We start from the raw sequence: 9,213 nt of genomic DNA on the forward strand, positions 1-9,213 counted from the left end.
GACTTTCTCGGGCATGCATCGGCGTCCAGGTATGCTAGGGTTACCTTTCTCTTAGACTGAGCTTTATTATGGTATTAGTATGTTATTATGATAGACTTGAGTTGGAAATTATGACTTAGCTGCATATGTAGTAAAATTTAAATTAATCAATCAAATAGTGAACCAGTTTTTGGTAGAATTGGCCTAACACCTTTTTCAGGGATTGACCTATGACTAAAGGAATTGTTAGACTTATTTGACACCTAATAGTAGGACTTAGATTCCTTAGTCTAGTTTTGTCTATAAATTGTCTTAGCATGAACTTTTGGGGTTTAGTATCGAGCCCCGCCGACTCTCTTAAGGTCAAATGTCTTAATTAGCACCTTGTACATCTAGGGGGCCTTATGTAGTTACTTTACTTTTAATATTGGACCCTAAGAGAACTTAGGTATTTTTTAACTTTTGATTGATTTGAGTCCAACATTTATGATATTAAGACTGATTTGAGTCCGGTATATACGATACTAATTTTAGTTTGAGTCCAATATTTAAGATACTATTTCTGGTTCACGTCTGGCACTAAAAAGTTCTTATTATATTAAGAAATCGGTTCTAGTCGTTCTTATAATATGGGAGGATTCATGGGTATGTTTTTGACGTTCGGTTAGGAATGATTATTAATATCAGTACTTCCTTCTTTATTTTATCCTTTGGTCGTATGGGGGCTTAGTTTTATTATTTTATTTTGTTTGCACCTTTCGAACTTATGAGGGCCCATTTAGAATATAGTTAGTTACATTCTATTTTTTATTATCTACTCGATTATATATTCTCGGCATTTGGAGCATTATTCCAGGTTTGCCATTTCACCTAACTTTATTTTACTATCTTGCATCTTATTTTGCTCTTATGATTTATATCACTCAATCGATGATGCTTACTGAGTACATATTATTTTAATACTCATACTACACTTCTACATCTTTTCTGATTCATATTTGATTACTAGCTACCACTGCTGACATCCATACTTGTTTTTGTCTATGTTTGAAGATAGGGTGAGCTTTCAGTACTGGAGATGAATTTCTCTCCTTCTATTTTTGGATGGCCATTCTTTTCGAGATGATTGTATAATTGATACTACCAGTACTCTTATTCTTTTGCTAAAGGCTCTTGCACTGACCTTACTAGGTTATTGGATATTTTTACTATTCTTATTATTTATGTCTTGATGTGCTATCATTCCTATATTTTATTGCTTGTAATACAATTTTTGGCGTAAATTCAGTATTTATTCTTCTTTCTACCAACTAGCCGATTACTTGTTCTTTCGGGCTACAATTTGACTTATCTGCTAATGGGTTGAAGTAAGTCACATTATGACTTATCAAATCCAGTTGCCACAAATTGGTTTTAGAGCCTAGATTTACAGATATTTTTTGTATAAGAGCAAGTGTCTAGTAGAGCCCTGCTGATCAGAATAATGACGTACTTTAAGAGGCTATAGTATATTCTTTGGAGATCTTCTCCTTCTTCATTCATTTCATGCTACGAGTCTGAGTCTGTTCCTAAAATTCACCTTGTTTTACTCTTTTGCATATGTCCACAAATAGAGCCTGAGGGTAGGCAAGAGTTGTTGCCCCAGTTAGGGGTCTGATAGGGAGCCTTCACTAAACTCTATTCCTTCTTCAGCACTAGAAATTCCTCCGTCCTAGCTAATCACTACTAGAAATTACCCCTATGGTAATGGTTCAAAAAACATTGCAATATATACAAAAATCATTGCCACATACCTACCGCAACGGTTTAGTAAGCATCACATATGTGAGCGTTGCTATAGATATATAGTAATGGTCTTAGCAACGGTTTTGAGAACCATCACCATAGACTTATCTATAGCAACAGTTATTCTTTCTTCTATTGTAACACTTTTTTTTTTCAATTGCAACGAATCAAAACCGTCGCCATAGACTCATCTATAGCAACGGTTATTCTATCTTCAGATGCAACACTTATTTTTTCCAATTGCAACAATTTCTAATTGATGCAATAGATATGTGGCAGCTGTTTGCAACCATTGGCAGAACCCTATTGCAACGACTTTCTTATAATATTGCAACAGTTTTTAAAGCTATCTCAATGGTTTTTGGCACCTACTGCAATGGTATTTTAAAAGTTATTGCAACGGACTATAGATGTACCATCACAATAAAGAAATAAGAAATTAATTATATAATAATAAATATTACACTGAAATATAATATAAATCACATAGGAATACATTAATCGACTAATCGTAATGTAAAATATCCAACCTATACGAAAAGCAAATATAAAATATAATTTCACAATTCAAGAGTTGTCATAAGTTTACAAAAAGTTCTGAACGATCCCTTAAACATGCATTTCAGTAAGACCCCCTGAAATCTTAGCTAGACTTTCTTGCATTCCTTGTCATAGTCAGATGTGCTCAATTCAATGGCTGATTTAATCTGCAAATACAAAGAGCACAATTATATGTCAACCCCATACTAAAGTGCACTGTTTGTATCGATATTGGTGCAAAAAGAAGCATGACAAAACCTGATCACAACGTTCCTCTATGAACTTCTTTTGACCATCAGCACCATCAAGAATGACAGTATCATCCTTGGAGATAGTCACCTAAGAAAAGAAAAGCATGAATAGACTAAAACAGCAGGAAACAAGAGAATCCCCCCAGCAGGAATCACTAGAAATACTAAACAACAATCACGTTGTGCAAAATTCTCTTGCACTTGCACTTTCAAAAGAGAATAGATATATACAAAAGGAGAACCTACTACAGCCAAATAGAATGTAGACATGTGTCAGCACAACAAACATCAAAAAATCAGATGACAGTCCATGGAAACCTCAAAACATAATAAAGTCCCCATACGATAGAGGCATTACATAAATGTATATACAAACATGTAGATATACATGCATACATATATACAACATAAATGCATATATAAATTCATATATTCAAATATATAAATAGATAAAATACACATGATAGAAATTTGAATAAGCAGCCACAGATCCAAAATATTTTATAAACCAGTAAAACACACCTGCCAACAAAATGGATATATTAAATGGCATATGGCTTCTGATACAAGTGTTAACAGAGAATACCTGCAAAATCATTTAAGTTGACATTAGGAAACAAGCCTAACAATATAGGATCAACTGCACAAGGACAGTAGGTTGGATTTCTTTAAAAATATGGTTTCAGTATAGTATACATACTAAATAGTTTATTCTTAAATAATGGTTACCAATTTTTAAAGTAGAAGAACCAGCTACCTAAGGTTCAATTTTTTTCTAGTGTTTACAAGACTTCAGAAGACAGAATTGAAAAGGATCCATAAACAGAGAAGATAAAAGAAAGTCGAAATAATTAATAGATATATTGAAGCACCTAAAGTCACCAATTACGAATTTTTCAGGGCAAAAAAAAGGAACAAGGACAGAAGACATAGAATCTAAATTCTTGGAAGTTTATTGCAACACATAATATTTTGTACCCCTAACAGGACTCACTAGAAATACTAAACAACAATCACATTGTGCAAAATTCTCTTGCACTTGCACTTTCAAAAGAGAATAGATATATACAAAAGGAGAACCTACTACAGCCAAATGGCACAACAAAACTACCTTTTTACATGTTCCCAGCATCTCGAACTCCACATTTTTAATGCCCAATCCGAGAAAAAGCTAACAAAAAGAAAAGGATACATATAGGTGATAGTGTGGATTCATATTGTCGACCTCGACTTGTTTGAGACTGAGCCAAAGTTAATGTTGTTGGACAAGAAAAAGCTAACTAAAAGAAAAGGATCCATGTAGGTGAAATGGTAAAAAGAATTTAAACATATTATGAATCACTATAAAATTAGTATTTGTAACATTTACTCATCAAGATTGAAGGACATTGCAAGAAGCATGGATTAAAAGTAGGCCAACTTAAATTTTCTGAAGTTATGGATACAAAGTAGACCTATTTAATTTAATTTACTGAAGTTGAGGGATGGCCTTGGCTCAGCGGTAAGCTTGCTTACCGTGGTGTGCCAGGGTCGGGGGTTCGAAACGCCCCTCCAGCGAAGCTGGGGTGAGGGCGCGTAGGTCAGGCCCGGAGTGGTCCCCCCCCTCCCCGACACCTACGGAGTAGGTATGAACCGGGTCGTCCCTTATCAGAATAGACAAAAATAAAAACTGATTTATTAGATTCATTCTCTTGAAGAAATACTTTAGGAAAACAGTTACATAACCAATCAATATCCCATTTTTTTCCTTTCAAAATCTTAAAGAACAATCAGAAATAAAACAACTACGTTCAGGTGGCGAGATCAAAGACACATCAGTTGCTTTGACATAAAGCATACCATTTAGCAATTGTAAGATGGCAGCACAACTTGTATTAGTTGTTGGTTGAAACAAACTTCCTATAACCGTTGCTGGGTTTATTGTAACCATTATCAAAAGTTTTATCTTTCACAAACTTCCATTCAGCATCCTTAGCCAATGTATTCGAAAGTATATACCAGAGCTGGAAAAAGCAATAAAACATGAGTCAATAATTAACTCCATATGCCCCAAAAGAGCTACGACAATGATATCACCACAAGCCTCGCTAAAAGACAACACCTCATTATTTTCCAGGTATCGCGGTTTCTAAAAATATGTGCTACTCTTTTCTTATCTATAAAAATTGGCCTACTCTAATACGATAGTGTTAGGAGATCTGTTATGATAAATGTAAAAGGTTTCTGCAAGAACAAACAGCTAACCTACGATGCAACCACAGTCATCTAGAAGATTAGCGTATAAATACACATGGCAGATTAAAGTTCAACAACAACAACAACAACAAACCCAGTGTATTCCCACTTCGTGGGGTCTGGGGGGGGGTAAGATGTACGCAGTCCATACCTCTACCTCTGATGAAGTAGAAAGGCTGTTTCCGAAAGACCCCCGGCTCAAGTCACGAGATATCACACAAACACATAGTACAGCACAGAAGCAGATGACATAACATAGATACGGCACCCATAAGGAATATAAAACAGAGTCAAGCAGGAATGCAGGAATATAAAGCAGAGGAAAGCACACATATTCGTAATAAACATGGAACACGGAACACGGAGCATTGAATACGGAGTCATAACAGGAATACGCCCCCACCAATTAAAGTTCAAATATGTGAAATAAAAAATAGAAATGACTGAGCACTAGTTCAAATGATAATAATTAGCATTTATGATTAAATTGTAAGATGTGAATGAAATATTTCGTGTGACTTCTTTGATAAATAAATGGCCGAATAGTAAAAGTATTGGAATATATTCATGTGAAAATAGAACTTATTAAAATTTCAAACCCGGCAGTTTGAGATACAGAGGAGCTCTACCATCAGTACCTTTTGTCGTAAAAGCTTCTATATGAGAAGAGTAGAACCTTGGTTACTCAAAAGGCTAATGTCACTGAAATCATTTTTAAGCTAAAGAACCAATTTCTTCTAATGCTTCCAGTATTTGGCCAACAAGTTCTCTGTTTCATCAAAGCATGAGAAGTGAACAACATCTATCTTAAAAGGTTCTGAGTTACACACAATAGAGATGGGAAGATAGCAATCTTGCAAACTTACAATTGTAGTGGGCCTACCAAAATCAAGTATGTTCGAAGATTAAGACCCCCCTGTGATTACTGTTCAGCACTGTATAACAACACGCAACCAAAATAGTTCTGGTTATGTTTCTCAAAAGAGAAAATGTAAGTATGTTTGCTTAGACCTATTTAGACTAGTAACATGGTCCAGTACCTTTTCTATATAAACAGAGGTAAGAATAACCGTGAACTGGAATGCGATGAGTATCTCAGCCACACCTCCTGCTTAACATGGTCTACTAAAACTAAAGATAAACAATTTGCTTCCATCCATTTTACTATCCTCCCCACACCCCACTAGTGGAATTACATAGGATATCTTACCATTGCTGTGTATATATACCATATCCATATACATGAGCACATTCACATTATCGGACCCAAAATCGGATAAAGGGAGAAAGTTGTGTTGTTATGCATATATACCATAACATATTTTCTAGTCAACCTTCATTAGTTTTACCACTTGGCATATGTATAAGAGAAAGATAATTGAAAAAACTTTTTTGTATATTATCAAAGTGTAGTGCTAATCAAAGAACCATTTTCACGCTCTATCATTGCTCTATGAGCAAAGATGCACACATTGTAAATTTTGCAATATTGTATTATTTTTATTGAAAAAATTCTTTTATAGTTAACCGAGACCAAAGATGGTTAAAACGTAAACATAATTCAAAACCATTTCTTCAAAACTAGACACTTATATTGGATTTTAAAAAATTGATAAGCCTTCACCGCTTCTGAACAACTTTAGTACCTCTACCATCCTCCCACAGAAAAGCCAAGTTTCGATAATAAGCCAACACCATTTAATGTGTTCTTCGCTTGCCATTGAAAGCAACTGCTGCTACAGATTATGTCAAAACCACTCTTCTAACAGATGGTGTCTTAGCCACTGATCCAAGTACATTAAGTGTCCCCTTAATGCAGGATCAATCATCTCAGCCTACACGTTTAACAGTAGGGATATTCCATTACATCAATAGATGAAAAAACCAGAAACTAGAAACTAAAATAGTGAAATAGGACTAACAAATCCAAGACAGCTATAGCCAGCTTTGTAGGTATGATTTTCTTATATTTAACTAATAAAAGTGAACAACAGTAATCCTTTGAGATAGTATCTTATTATATGTGGTTTTTCAAATTGCGCTCAAAGTTTATGAAATAAGGGAAGACTATTTTTTTTAGTAATCATGGCATTCAGCCAACATTCACTTGGCTCGACTAATTCTATGGTGTACCTGCCACCTCCAACAACCTATAAGGACGAGGTAACTCTATCCACCAAGGCTAGAAAAAATATGTAGAAATCACCTGGTATTTATGTCTATTCTGAAATTTGAATGTGAGACCTTATGGTTATCGACCCCTTTCATTGACCACTAGGCCACACCCTTCAAGGCAAGAAAGAAATGAAAACTTTTGAAACTCTTAGTTTAAAACAAGTATTAGAAACTTGTATGACTATAAATCATCTCATCAAAAGATAAACAAAAATTCTAAATTTAAATCATTTTAAAATATAAAAGGGTGATATTATTTTTTAGGATAGAACAAGTAAAAAGTCATCTAAATTTGAGAGTACCGTGATAACTAGAAGAACTATATCGGTATAAATAACAGAAAGAACAACAATTCATGAATAATAAAGGAATGCTACAACGAGACTAACTATGAAATTCCTAAGAGCATGCTTGCAAAAGTAGCCATCAAAACCATATTAATCAGGAGAATGAGTGAGGAACCTGTGGACGTTTGATTCCATGGTAAAAAGGGACGTTGTATGAAATACACCTTCACATACATCAACCACAACATCAATTGTGCCTTCTTCAAGCAAGTGTGTTTTGAACAAATAGAGTTTCTCATTAGCTCCATCATGGGATGTCAAATGATCCGCCTTTTTTGCATCACCTGCAGGTTGACTTAAAGAATTAAAACCCAAAATCTAACGCGCACAAAAAAAGTAACACTTGAATATTTATAATTGGAATGTTATCCAACACACAGTCCATTAAATAACAAATTAGCAATCCGACAAATATAACCCTAATGTTTGAGAGAAAATTAGCAAAGCAAATTGAGTTCAATAGACTACATTAGATGGAATTATTTTACAAACCTAAGCATACTGGAAATATGTACAAAAACATTAAACATCATGAAAAAAAAAAATATTGCAAAAGATTGGGACCAAAAAAACAATATGGTGTTACCTACAATCATCAATATCAAAACAAACAATAAATCCATGATAAGAGGTAATCGACACAACCATATATACCAACAATCCTTTTTTAAGCTCCTTGACTTGGATTTCTGATTTCCAACTCATTTTCAAATCACAAAGGAGCATCTGCTAAAAGAAAACTCCAAAATAGAAACTCAAAAAATTTGGTCAAAATTATCAATTAGAAAAATACCCTAACCTTAAAATCACCAAATTAAAGAAGAAAACCCCAAATATTCTCGGAAATTGAAGTGCAAATTGAGAGATGAAATAGAAGTGGTTGTCAGAGCAGTGGAGAAGCTGATTTTTGGTCGGAGCACACACTGGTGGTCGATTGGTGGTGATTGTGGTCGCGTACTGGTGGTGTATGGTCGGAGTGTACTGGTGGTGTGTGGTCGGAGCTACTGGTGATGAGTGGACGGAGCTACTGGTGGTGTGTGGTGTGTGGTGTGTGGATGGAGCGTACTTGTGGTGTGTGGTCCAGCGCGTCGTCGAAAACTTCTGATGCATGGGCGAAAACCTCGGTGGCACTGAAGCAAAAAATCACCGCATTAGAGCAAGAGAAAACTTAGCTTCTTCACGAGAATGACGTCAACAAGTAAAGAATTGGTAAGCTCAAGTTGTCAATCGAGGAATCAGAGAGCGAGAAGAAGGAACTGCAAGTGAAGATGCACAAGTTTGAATCGAAAAATAAGCGTACTGGCGGTATGTGGTTGAAAATGGGAAATTTTCAACAGTAATCGGAAATTTTCTTTATATGCTTCTTTAATTTTTATTATATATTATTTTAGTTTTTGGCAGATACAATGAAAAATTTGGGAGGGAATCAATTACAACTGATGCAATTGCTTTTTTTGTCAACTAAGTGTTGTCATAGGTGACTTTATGGAAACGGTTCATGAAACCATTTGTATAAATTTTAATGGTTATCAATCAATCACAACAGTTATTGCACAAAATAGTTCACCTAACACAATTTTTTTTGCAACGGTTGGAAGCGCTACAATAGATGCCTTATAGCAATGCTTTTGAAACCATTGCCAAAAGATTTGTTGCAATAGGAGTAATTTCTAGTAGTGAGCGTGGGATAGTGGGTAACCTAGGCTCCACTGGGGTTTATCTCTTAGTCGATGCTCAGAGATGGTTTTGTCTAGTTTCTGGGATTAGTTAGTGGAGCACCATCTGATGTTGTTCAGTCTATGGATCAGAGTGATATAGATGCAGAGGTATATCTTATAGTTGCAGCTCCTAGAGTTGAGGTCTCACTACTGTCTGTAGTTACTGAGCTGGTAGTCACCCAT

The 9,213-nt window shown here is 35.1% G+C and overlaps 1 long non-coding RNA gene across 5 annotated transcripts; it reads right to left on the reverse strand.

The window, feature by feature from the left end:
- Positions 1–2,177: 2,177 nt before the first annotated feature.
- Positions 2,178–8,716, reverse strand: LOC107842696. 5 transcript variants are annotated; one of them, XR_007049374.1, is made up of 9 exons: positions 8,112–8,702; positions 7,428–7,596; positions 6,437–6,625; positions 5,657–5,725; positions 5,429–5,559; positions 4,395–4,558; positions 3,078–3,141; positions 2,563–2,643; positions 2,178–2,471 (listed from the first exon to the last, which is right to left on the reverse strand). It is a non-coding gene; the product is annotated as an uncharacterized LOC107842696 (long non-coding RNA). The 5 variants fall into 5 exon arrangements; XR_007049372.1 differs by having other exon boundaries at positions 5,657–6,625; positions 8,112–8,709; XR_007049376.1 differs by having other exon boundaries at positions 5,429–5,725; positions 8,112–8,703.
- Positions 8,717–9,213: the final 497 nt, after the last annotated feature.

This window comes from Capsicum annuum, unplaced genomic scaffold, assembly GCF_002878395.1.
Source record: "Capsicum annuum cultivar UCD-10X-F1 unplaced genomic scaffold, UCD10Xv1.1 ctg2547, whole genome shotgun sequence".
Taxonomy (NCBI): Eukaryota; Viridiplantae; Streptophyta; class Magnoliopsida; order Solanales; family Solanaceae; genus Capsicum; species Capsicum annuum.